Source organism: Cylas formicarius, unplaced genomic scaffold (assembly GCF_029955315.1).
Source record: "Cylas formicarius isolate icCylForm1 unplaced genomic scaffold, icCylForm1.1 PGA_scaffold_3__17_contigs__length_32017465, whole genome shotgun sequence".
NCBI lineage: Eukaryota > Metazoa > Arthropoda > Insecta > Coleoptera > Brentidae > Cylas > Cylas formicarius.
Genome location: NW_026844326.1, coordinates 5,725,916 through 5,739,585, shown reverse-complemented (window position 1 = coordinate 5,739,585; position 13,670 = coordinate 5,725,916).

The following is a 13,670-nucleotide window of genomic DNA, read 5'->3' as shown; positions in this document are numbered from 1 at the left end:
AAACAATCCTAGTTTTGTAATCACAAAGACGATACCCATCAAGATTATAACAATAAATATAAATAACGTGTGAATTGAAAAATTGTTGGCTGACGTCTGTTGCGTACTGTGTTTTTTCATTATTTTTCGGTAATTCAACTTAGCTCTGTATACTTGAAAACATCTTAGAGCACCTTACATTTTACATCAACCTTTCTTTTGAAAATACTAACAAATTTTCTCCTTCATAAAAGTAAGCAAATTGTTATTCTCAAGGTGTTCAAAGCTCTTCGGCTATTCAGCTATTCGGAGTTGCAAAAATAGTTGAAACATGTTCGAAACGGAGTTGGAACAATATTCCGACTTGTGCATGAGGATAAACGCTGCCCCATAGGTTCACCAAATAGAAGAAGAAGACAGGAAGAAAAGAAACTGTAATAAATGAGGATGAAAGGACTGCCACCAAAAGAATAATGCCTTGGAAAAAATGACATCTGAAATAAAAAAGGATGATTCCATTCCACCCACGAGTAAGAAGAAATTGTGGAAAACTTTGGAGGAAATGAATTTTCTTTATGAAAAAACTGAAAATCACTTTAAATCGACATAGATGAAATTATCTTCCAGCCACGTGGATATTTGAGAACAGTTATCCAGTTTGGAATTGAAAACATGAATATCTATCTGTCTTCTGGACCAAACGAAAATATAGCAAGATAAATTATGAATTATTTGCTCATCTCTATGAAGAGAATCATGTTTAATTGCCTTGCCTTTCTATTGAATATAAATTAGAGTGATGCTAATTGGGGAACGATTCGAGGAGTGTAGGTTTTGTAAATTTAATTTTTTTTACTAGGAATTAGGAAACTAGGTATAGGACTAGATGTTTCATCCAGCTCTGCATTTTCGAAAATTATATATTATAATTAAAATTATTTACAGTAATGGCATTTATTTTGGAATATTGCAGATCTGGTATTTATCACTAGACAGGAATCCGTTATCTTCAGTAATTTCGTACTTTCTTTTTGAATTCACCACAACTTATCGAAATACCTATGTCGCTAATCGCTAAAACAGAGCTTATTATCGGTTTTTATTAAATTTGAAAAATGTCAAATTACTTCTTGACAACGATTATCTTATGTCGTGGATGTACCGCAAAATTTTATACTGCCTTTATATTTTCTATAAAATCCAAATCTTTGATATTGATAGAACTAATAAAAATACCTTAACTGATTTGTAAATAAAGCGAAATTGAAAGCCTGAAAGCAAAGAAATTAACCATCAATGCATCAATTCGTGGCTACAGTTGTAACTGCGGTCATGGTAAGGAAATAACTCAAAGCATAATTATTATTTAAAAGATTCATTAAAGCATTTATTAGTTTTTAAAACATATAAGTCAGAATGATAATTTTCATTTATGACTGCTTGAGTGGTAAGCATAAAAATAAAATTTATTTTATTTAATAGATTGAATGGAGCGATATATTTTAAATTATTAATTAAATTGGTTTTATAGTTTAATTGTCATTTTGATCTACAGTCCGTAGGTCTCCTGGTCGACATTGCGGACGGCATCATTTGTGGGTAGGAAATCAAAACTGAAAATTATAGCTACTACGCATATCGAGGTATTCCATTCGCAACACGTTACTATGTTATACGGAAGGATTTTTTAACTGGAGCTCATATAAATACGTTACAAGTTGAACGTCGAGAATATCTAAAAAATTTAGGCACTTATTGCAAGAACAAATGCGGCAACGCTATTGACGCTTTAAAAGCGAATAAGTATATGGAAAAACGTATACCAGTGACGCCCTAATGTTTATCAAGTGTACTGGCGCTATATGGCGGGCTTTGGGAAGTACATACGAAAGTAACGCTCAAAGCATGTTACCTGTCCAAGACGCTCTAATTATATTGAGATATATATATATATATATATATATATATATATATATATATATATATATATATATATATATATATATATATATATATATATATATATATATATATATATATATATATATATATATATATATATATATATATATATATATATATATATATATATATATAACTTCCAAAATACATACTCAATTAAATATTATTATATTATAATTAAATATTATTGACTTGACCTTTACTTTATCTTAATCACGCAGCTGTGTCTTTAATCGGGAAATTTTTAGATTTTACCGATATTGTGACAGTAAAGAATTTTTATTATTATTAGAATTAACTAACTAACTTGGTTAGTTAGTTATTGAGCAAAAACTAACAAAAATTTCAGCGTCATTTTAATCCATGTTCTGTACCTCTGATCAGTTTATATTACCGTAAATATTCTGAAAAGTGATGCCCTAGTGATCTAATAATATTTCAAGAGGTGACTCGACAACCTCCAATGTGTTTCGATGCCAGCACGGAGCTAAGCGCACATTTGTCACATTTATCAATATCTAACATACATTGAACCTATATAATACGCACAAAACCAATAAATGGTGACTTTATCGATAACCAAACTTTTTTTAGCCCGTTCATATGAACTCGGGTTTAAATTTCGCTTTCATCGGAATAGTCTTAATAACGAGCACTGTGTTAACTTAAGTCTACATTATTTTAAAATGCAAATGATGGTAAATTTTTGATAATTTTCCCTCATTTTGTTGTATTTATAGTTGTACTTTGTTTCCTGTTTTGGTTCAGTTCAATTAATTTTGTATGCAACATAACTCTTGTTCCGAATAAATAAATAAAACTTTTATCTGCCTTTTTCTTAAATTTTCGTCGCCTTTAATGTTTACATTGAAAATTAGAACTTTCTTTTGTGTTGCTGCATTAAAATCAACTTTCAAAAATTCTGTTTTTATATATACGAAACTGCCATTTCAACTTTAAGATCAGATTTTAAATTTTAATCATGTTTTTGAACATTTTAACATTTCAGTTTGATGTTGCTGATTTCGTGAGTTTTATGATACCCAAGTTACACTGACAATACAAGGTAAGTGAAACAATTTTATAAAGCTAATTTCATCGCCACGAGGTAATAGTTAGTATATATTTCTATTTTTAGCTTCTTCGGAGCTTAACTGGCTTTCATTTTGCTCTGTAGATGCACAAATGAGTAGAACTGTGTTTCCAGAGTCACAGACAACATTTTGAGAACCTTCTGTAATATATTTATTATATTTACTACAGCCATTATTATTGTCAGCTTTTTTGAATTATGCGGAAGTGTTTCATCAAATTCATACATTTATTTTAGTTTTTCAAACGAAGCAAACTGAGCGAGATTTCTATCCAATAATTTAAACAAAGTTCGATGAGGTTGTCGTTCTTTCAGGATACATGTCCAAATACATTTACGATGTCTTCACACCGTTTCTATAGTTTTAATAATAAAATTTTGCCGTATGTCGTTTATCTTCATCGGTAAACTCCATTTTACACAGTAATGTACTAGATATTAAAATATCATCGACAGATTTGAAAATTCATACCTTACTATGGCATAAAAGTTTTTGTTCAATATTTCGAATTTGCGGGAACACAAATACAACTTGAAAGGTTATAATACGATCCATCCAACCAATAGGAAAAAATAAAGTTAATAATAAGATAAAGTAAACGTCAAGTAACATAATAGTATACTATGCAACAAGTTTGTAGACGTCATTTTAGTCACGAGTTTGTTTTGGCACGAGCAAGAGCGAGTGAGTAATAAACGAGTGATTAAAGAGGTTTTACACTATCCAATTTTCTTCGACCCTTAGTTTTTGTTTATTTTTTTGCAAAACGTTTAGTGAGTTGTGGTATGATCATCAGAAGTCACTGATGTCAAAATACCGCTACTAAAATCTTCTGAATATATATCTCTCTCAAACCCGTGACTAAAATGCCGTCCGAAGAGGCTCGCTACCGTGATTAACGACGTTGACGTCTTAAAGTGGCCTTTTCTGCATTCTTGATATTCTTTCAGTAAATACTTGACATAAGAAACTTTCCGTTGTACCCAAGTATGATGTACCAACCAAATTTACACGCTGCTTGAACCATAAGACCATCAAAGCTTTCAATAAACTCCGTCTCCAACAAAGATCAGTCACTTCCTTAACTAATTTTAGAGTAGAAAGTGGATTTTTTTTTCGCCTTGCAATGAATTAGCAGGAATACAGTATGGCGCAATTTTAATGTTGTTTCCTTGTGGCCTGGCATTAAGAGAGATTTGGATAGTTTAATGGGAATTATAAAGTCGTAACCATATATTAGCATGGAACTATAACCACCATGGTCGTAAGTAAAATTTATCGTACACTTGGGATTGCACTAAAAATTGTCGAAACGGCTTCATTAATACCGCCTCAACTTTACTCCTCATAAATTTTGTTGTCTAGACAGTTGTTACATTTCAAATGATTTTTACGTTTTGTGATAAACACATTGTCGAATACGAAATAGTTCCCCTCCGTCGTTTTGTTATACAATCCGTACTTTTAGCTTGCTTTTCTTAATAATGAATTAATAAATATGTAAATGAATACGTCAATATCACAATATTCGCATTCCCAAATTTTTGGATATGACATCGTTGATGTCATTCTGCGCGTATTACTGTTGTACTTCTTCTAGAAACCAAAGAATTGAATACTGTTTACAAAAATCTCCTGTTTCTGTTGTTGATGAATCGAACTTACTGACGTTTCGCTAATCATAATGTTGGCTTTTTCTATTTTCTGTTCTTGAAAGTTTTAACATTATTTAGTTTTATTAAAATCCTAGAATATGAACCAAACCTTATTATCTTCATTGTAAAAAGCTTACTCTTGAATAAACTTCCGGAACAGCTACGGCTTCTCCATTATCAACAGTCATCGCGAATATATTTATGGAAGCCTCGATACCTTCCGTCTAAAACAAAAATTATGGAAACGCTGTGTATATGATCCTTTTGTTATTTGGCCTCATTGTCAAAAATCCTTACTTTTCTTAGCCATTTACACTCCACATATCTTAAAATACGTTTTTCCTGTCATTGAATTAGAAAGTATGCAACCTCCCAAATCTCATGGTCGACATTAAAAAAAAAACAAAATGTTTCACGGGAGAATTGAATTGCTCGGCTGGCAACCCGTGCTCCCAAAGGGAATTAGTACCAATTAAAATAGAAAGAATATAAAAAAAGTATACAAATTTAGGGGCTATCCACGCATCTTCGGTCTACGTACTGCGCTACGAGATATGGGGACCTTTGTTTTCGACAAAAACGACTAGATTTATCACAGCTGAGTAGACGTCGCTGTTGATACTAATATTTAAAAAAAGAATAATAATAAACAACAAGTGAAAGAAACAAAAGAAAATAATGGCATCATTTAGTGCACAAATTTGCTATATATTTATTCCACTGCGATCGTGTACACGAGAAGTTCACAAATATTAGGCGTAATTAAACCTTCAATTATTTTATGATTTTATGTGGTGCGCGCGTTAAAAAAAGAACAGTACCTATAGATTAAGCGCCCTCTTTTCAAAAGTACTGTCCCGTATTCACTAAACCAAAGGCTACCCCCAAAACAGCGGCACTTACGGTACGGTTGATAACCTATTTAAAGTTTATTAAATTATATTACATTAGAGAGAAAAGAAAACGACACAGAAACGCTTAAAATTAAACGAATGGCTCTTTGCGTTAGCGTCCTCAAAGGTAAGCGAGATGCAGGTCTCTGCCGCTACTGACACCAAGACAGAATAGGAACACGAGCTTTAAAAACAAGAAGATGGGGAAAAAGAAGGAACACAAAAAAAAATAAGTAGTAGAAGGTAAAGTTACCGGAGACGTGATTGAGCAAAATCCCAACAAAAGTGGACTAGGAATCCAAATACGGGCACCACAATCTGCTCAGCCGCAACCTAATTTATTATTTCCGAGAAAAAACAGATCCTCAACAAGAGTAGATTTCTTCACTGAAAAACCAAAAGCACGAAAACTTCCGCTCGCTCACTATACACACAGCATCCGATATGGGAGGACATTCCATCGACTCCTTTTATACACTCAACACGTTCCATGCACACCAGACAAAAAACTACGAGAATCATCGTTATAGTATATAAACAAAACATATAAACATATAGTATATAAACAAAATCGGGCAGCACTCGGTAACAACGTCGGAAAACCATGTGGATCGACCAATAAGTGGAGTGAATCTGGAACGATTCTCTAGCGGGGAATTATTTTTAATGCTCAATGAAATCTTGTATGGTGTGTGTTGGGCTAAAGAAGCTCAGAAGGGTTCGCAAGGTCTCAAGGTTCCGGATTGCTATAACTCAAAGGCGTATTGTTACGGCAGGTCAAAATTTGGATGTGGGTATGGAAAGGCAGTGAATTTCATTTCAAGTTAAAGAGGTATAAGACATTACAAATACCCATTTGATGAAGATAGTGATGTTCGAAGTGCAACCGCACTTGCAACCTGAGACAAAGACGTCGCACACGCCTATGATGATTTCCGGAACCCTGTTGCACTCAGGCTCCACGCGTCACTTCATCTCAGCAAATAAATAACAAAACGGAAGTTCGGGGGCGCTACACCGTGTTTACATTTGTTAGATAATAAAATGTGTATTTGGATAACGAAATAACTTTCCATCATATGAACTGCAAATCAGGAGAATAGTGAACGAAAGTTAGATGGAGATAAACCTTGGATCCAAAAGTAATAAATAGTTGATGATTTTATCTACTAATCCACAGCTTTGGTTATAGATTTGTTAACTCCGACCAACCGTTTTAGGGACACACAGATACAAACTACAGGAAGGATAGCCGTCTCGTCCTAGAATGATCAAAATATCGGTAGCAACCTTTGATCTAAAACGTGGAATATTGCTACATATAAAGTTCTATCTGGAGATATATCACGGACGAGGAAAGGTTAGCACGTAGCTAAGTACTTCAGACAACTAATCACACGGAAATCTTGGATTTCGGAAAGACCCGAGGAAAGAAACGGTACTTCCAATTAAACCCTGTCCGGTTGGTTCTAAATTTGCCCGGCGGATTCATCATTTACTATTATATTAATTGCTATATCCATATTATTACGGATATTTTGGAAAAAAATTTAGAAAAATTGTGACGTTTTCCCTTTCCTTTGGTTCTGATGCTTTTCTGTTATGAAATAAGGTCACTTGCCTTGCGCACTTCCTTAACGTAAAAATTGAATCGTAACAAGTAAAAATAATCTACAATCTACATTGAAAACTTCACTTATCACATATCAAGAGTTCTTAAGAAACACCGTCAAAAGCACTTGTCCAAATATCTCAGAAAAAAATCGATCAGTCGAAGACAAAATTCGGTTTGAAGTACCATGAGTTTACAGCATTCTATGCATACGCGGCAAAGAATAAATTGGAGAGGCCAGACGAGAAATATCAACTAGATTCAAGAAGAGCGTTAAAACTACGTCAAAACTCTTGCATGTAATAAACGAAAAATCCAAGAATCTCTAGAAATCTATGAGCAACCAAACATCTTAAGCCCGACTGCATGCTCCTCCTTTAGCTCCGCCCCCTCAAACAATACATAAGCAGGTACAGAGCAAAAGGCGAGCCAGTTTCAGTTAAGCTCTGAAGAAGGCAACAGGATGATTGGTGAAACGTCAACAAGTTCGATTTATCAACAACCACTAGCAGGAGGAATCCAGAAGTTTCGTAAATAGTATTACAATAACCTGTCGAAGTTTCTTTGAAATAGAATTAAAATTCAGAAATACGCATTTATTAATTGAGCGTCATCACAGACTAAAATTAATGAATCTTTTTTAATTACGAACACTTAATTACCTGCAAAAAAGGTTCAATCTACAAAATTTCTTCTTGCACTAATCTGGAAAGTACATATATGGGTTTAGTGATCGAAAATAGCTAATATTATATGTTATATTATATAGAGCTGTGTTTATAAAAAAATTTACTATTGCGGATCTAGTAAAAGTGTTGAAAATACTAAAGTTGTATTTTTTAAGGGGGAAGCTACCGTATAATATAGCATTTTTTGATCCTACGACCAAATTAAGTAAATGTTTCAGTTATATATGGCAAAAATATGCCTTCCCATATAATATACGGTGGCCAAATATTTAGCCTCTAATAAAAGCACGTCACATTATTAATTAAGGGGAACGCCTTATTTTTAAACTTTCCAAGAAATGTACTTTTTAATTGGCAAGCTAATTTAATGCTTTAATGCATCATTTTCACGTTATCGCAGAATACGTGAAATTGCCGTTTTTTATGTTGCCCAAATAAGTGTTTAGAAATTTAGAAATGACGGAAAATTTATTTAAGTAGTTGCTTTTGCTTTATTAGCATGGCCTATGCTCGTATATTCATCGTGTGGTTAACTATACTATAAACTATAACCAGAATAATTACAATTATATGCATCACATTTTTAGAAATTTAATCAAACTTCACATGGAATTTACTATCCAGGCTATAACGACAACTAGCTAATGAAAACTAACCAAAGATAACCACAATAGAACTTCACATATCCGGAAGCAAATTTTTTTGATAACCTCGTGCTTTAGCATGAATACCAATGTATATTATATTTTGGGAAAAGGTATTCAGTTATTTAAAAAGTTTGAAAATTCGCTCGTAGCACACAGTTCGGTAGGCTAAAAACTAATTACCAAAACAAACAACATTATTGATATATTAATGATAAATATCTCTCAAAAAATCTAACAATTACAGAAAATAAGTTATTTAGGACCAATTAGCGCGAATTAGAAGCGAAGGAGTCTTAAAAACGTGTGGAATACAAGGTGAAATAAAATAATTCGTGGGTAGTACAAACACATTGGGGTTGTAACTAGCTAATATGCCTTGGTCATGACGAAATGCTATCTTGATATACGCGAGGCAAAAAAATTAAATCAAATTACAAATAATTATTTCGCAAATAAGTATATAGTAAGCAAAGAAAGGTTTATCATAAATTATACAAAAAAATTATAAATTCACAATTTGACGGGATAGCATAAGGAAGAAAAGTACAAAGTTAATTTTGAATGTCAAATAAGTCTAAAACTTTTGGAATTTAAGATTGTTTAGTAGAATCGAGTAAAAAACAAATCAAATATATAATAATAATAATAATAATAATAATAATAATAATAATAATAATAATAATAATAATAATGATAATATTTAATTTCACATCTTTGGCCAAAAACGGCACCATCAAAACTATAAAAATGCAAAATTCCGACCTCAAATCTTATTATCCCAAGAAATTCAACCAGACAAATTAAAAACAAAACACATGTATGAACAATAACTAGGCAAGAATCGTGGAGATTAACTGTATACAGGGTAAGTCAAGTCAAGGGTGGGAAAAGTCCATTATCTCGGCGGTTTCAAAAGTTATGAGGAAATATTAAATACACAAGTTGTAGAAACTGTTAGAATGTACAATGTATACACAGAGTGGCTCCAAAAAGCCTGACGAATGAAACATACGGTTTTTTAAGGGAACACCCTCCCTTTAAATTTTGTTATGAATTTCCATTAAAATTCTTCAAGTTTTTTATGAGACGTCGTTAGTATATCCGACTGTGAGGATATATACAATCTTATATAGATATACCAGTAGTTATTTCCAACAGTCTATAAGAAATACTGGAAAGGTAGTGCGATTGGATATATGAATACCAAAATTCTATCCCAGTCTTTGGTGATGGCGTGTGATGAAATTAACCTATTGGGTATGGTTGATGAAGTCATTAGTGGAATAGCGGTGATATTGATACCATTAATAAAACAAATTTTATAAACATCTGATTTTTTTCTATTGTAGATATGATAAAACTGTAGGTATATAATATATTAAAAATAGAGAACAACCTAACCTAAAGTATCTTAAATATTGAGTAAGATACTATATCTTGAACAAAACTCTAAAAGAATAACGAATATTTGACAGGTTTACTGTCATTGTTTGATGAAAGTAGCTCTTTTCAGCCAAGGAGCTATTGAATTCTCACATTATTTTGATGTTTGTGATATATAAAAAAAATAAAAAGAACGAAACTGGTATCTTATGTTAAAGAACAGATTTAAATAATCTCTTCATCCGCCTTTTAAGTAAAGTTATCTTATATGCTAATCTCCACGATGATGTAGCTATAACTTTATGTATTCAATTTCATTAAACACAAACCTCATTAAAACCTCACCGGTAAGATCTCTTTTATGAGAGTAGGTACTTTTGCGCGCAAAAAAGAACTAGAACAAATATAACATTTCAGTTTGACAATAAAGGCCTATTTTTATGCAATATTTTTTGTCAACCTAAAAATTTTCATAGTTTTTTTTGCTCGTGATGATGCCTACTATCACCATGAAAACAATCATTAAAAACTAGAAAAAACGTTTTTATGAATTAACTCAACAACCATTTTAATGTGTAAATTGGGGGGTGATTCTTGCATCCATTTTAAGAAAAAAGTATACTAACTATACTATATAACTAAAAATATAATTTTGTTCTGAGGATTTTGTCTAACATTGCTTACTTAAGCATGAAGAGAAAGTTTATTTTATTTTTGTTTTTAAAAACTATGCAACAAGATACAAAAAGAAGTCTAGAATCAAAAAAGATATGCAATCTAAAGCGTATAATATAGGTATATAGGTTACAAAAAAGTCAGTTTTATCTTAACTCGATTCAGCAATCACTCTTTTAAAAAAGTATCAACTAAGCAATCACCATAATATATGTTTTATTAACTTATATTCCTTATACTTTATTTACATTACATTGACGTCCTAATTATTTTTAAAAAACATAATACCTTCTTACCAAGTATTGATTTGTTGGCTTTGTAAAAAATGTGTATTAAACTTTAATTAGTAGAGGGCTTATTTAAGACTAAGCATTAAAAGAAACCTGTCTACCTACACAATATCGTCGATAAGGCATTAGTGAATTGAAGAAAAGGAATAAACGTAGTGATTTTCAAACTCACCGTATAGACAATAATGATCAGGAAATAATAAGCATAGAGTTGCTTGTAACATGGGATTTAACTACCCCAAAATAGACAAAATGCAAGCAGTAATGGATTCACATAGATTACGCACTTGGAGATTTAATTACCTACAAGAAATTAAAAGATATTAATTAGACAACAGATCCATAATTTATCTTCATTAAACATGGTTCGATACACACGACACTGCATCCAAAGGGTTGATTCCACTCAAAACTGTCAGACTAAAGCTTCTTCGAATAAAGGAATCCGCATTATCTTAATACACGCTGGGCCAGAAGCCGGATTTGCAACGAGATTGGTTATCATGAGGATACAAGTGCCGAACTTTTTAAAAATTGGTTTTAAAACAATCTTTCATAAAATATTCACAATAACAGTGTTATTGTCATGGATAACGCAGGCTACCACACCCGACTGTTATGTAAAGCACCAGCCTCATCAAGATCAAAAACTAAATCCCGGAATATTTGTTAGAATATAATATATATTTTGATTCACCTACAAAAAAACGCAATTTTGGAAGTCGTAAATTCATATGCAATTAAAAAATAGTAGGTATACGATAATTTGGACGTACTATTTTACGTCTTCGTCCATATCATTACATGTTTAGCATAGAACATTTGTGGAACCAAGGCAGATCAAAAGTCAGAGTAGAAAATGTTACTTCTACTTTAAAACCTTCGAGAGTCCGTCCCTAATGTTTTGTCCTTTAATCAGGAAGATAATTGTTCAAGGTGTTAGTGGCCTTAAATGGACAGAAAATTTTGTATGAAGCAAGGACTATTGCTATCCGGACGTGCAATTAGAGAGTCCAACAACTTTTATTGTGATTTAATAATTTGACAGAATGGTGGCGTGTACTCCACCTCAATCAGTCAATCAAACCGTTTTATTTGCCAGACTATATGCTCCGCAAAAGACTACACAGCGATTATAAAAAAAAAAACGGTTACACAGGAACTGAACATATCTATAGTGTGCAGATACGCATTAAATGAAAAATCATATATTTCAAGTATAAGAAAACTATTTTTACAAAGTAAGACAAAATATATATATATATATATATATATATATATATATATATATATATATATATATATATATATATATATATATATATATATATAAATATAATGTCGTTCATTAGACGGAGGAGACGCACGGGAGCCAGAAAAGAAATTGAAACAGAACCTCGATAGCGACAGCTGGAGCCTCAAAAAGCACAATAAAATCCATGACAAAAAAAAGAAAAAACTGCATTTACTTCACAGCATAAGACTGTTCCAGCAAAAGATATTTTTTCTAAAAATTAACTGAGGTGGCTTTTACTTGATGAAAATCCATTTATCAAAATAAATAATAACTAACAGTTTAGATTTTCATGAAATTATATATTTTTACATGACAATTATTTTGACACCGTGTCTTTATCATATGTCACATTTGATAAAGACAAGGTGTTGTCGAAACAATTGTCATGTAAAAATATATAATTTCGTGAAAGTCTGAACTTTTAGTTCTTATTTATGTTATTATTTTTCTAACGAAAATTCTATTTTTTTGTAATTTGATATGATTAGGTATGGTGAGAAGTGTCGCCCTGATGGACGCTTTATTTATTCATGTCAACAGGCAGACGCAGCTACCCAATTACAGAATGGCACAGTATAGGTTTATACTATTTAACGAAATTGGGAAAGTGTTGAAAAACCTCTACAATGAAAGCAAATGTGAGATTTAAATAAGTTATAACTACTAGCTAAAGAAGTTTATATACGTATGTTTTAAATATGCTTTAAAGGCTTAAACTAAACATATCTATATTTATTGCGTTTAGAGAAACAGAGTTATTATAAGTCCGAGCACATCTTAATATAGGAGAGTTAGAAAAGTAATTCGACCTAAATCGCTCAATAGAAAAGGCCAGTCTCGGGCGCACCTGATACGGATTAGAGTTAAAACTCAAGTAATTTATACAAAAAGAAGAATGCACAAGGTTATTTACAACTTTGTAAAGAAAAACAACATCAAAACAGTTTCTTCGAGTTTCAAATGACTTCAAATTGTTAAATATTAAGTTTTCCTCGTACGAGCAAAAGCGTCGATCTCTGTTGTATCTAAAATTTAAGTCGTTGAAAAGTTTTTTTTTATGCTTGCTATTCTGATAATGTATTGACTATAAATAGGATTCCAAACAATGTGTGCATGAGTACTCTAGTACAGATCTTATCATGCTATTATACACGATAATTAATGACTGATTCTCGTTGAATCCTCAAAATAAAGCCTAGATTCTCAAACTTTTTTTGACAATAGTTTCAACATGAGCCTCAAAGTTTAACTGTGAGTCAAGAACAATTCCTAAGTCTTTTACTTGCTTAACTCTTTTCAGCTGTTTATTATCAAGCATTAAGTTGATATCTATAAAATCCTTTTCCCTTGAAAATAGAATATATCGACATTTTTCAAGATTTACGAACAATCTATGGTTTTGGCAATCATTAGTAAATCTGTCAAGATCGCTCTGAAGCTTAATCTAACCGAAACAATAATAATTTGTACTAAATCGTATCGATAATACTAATC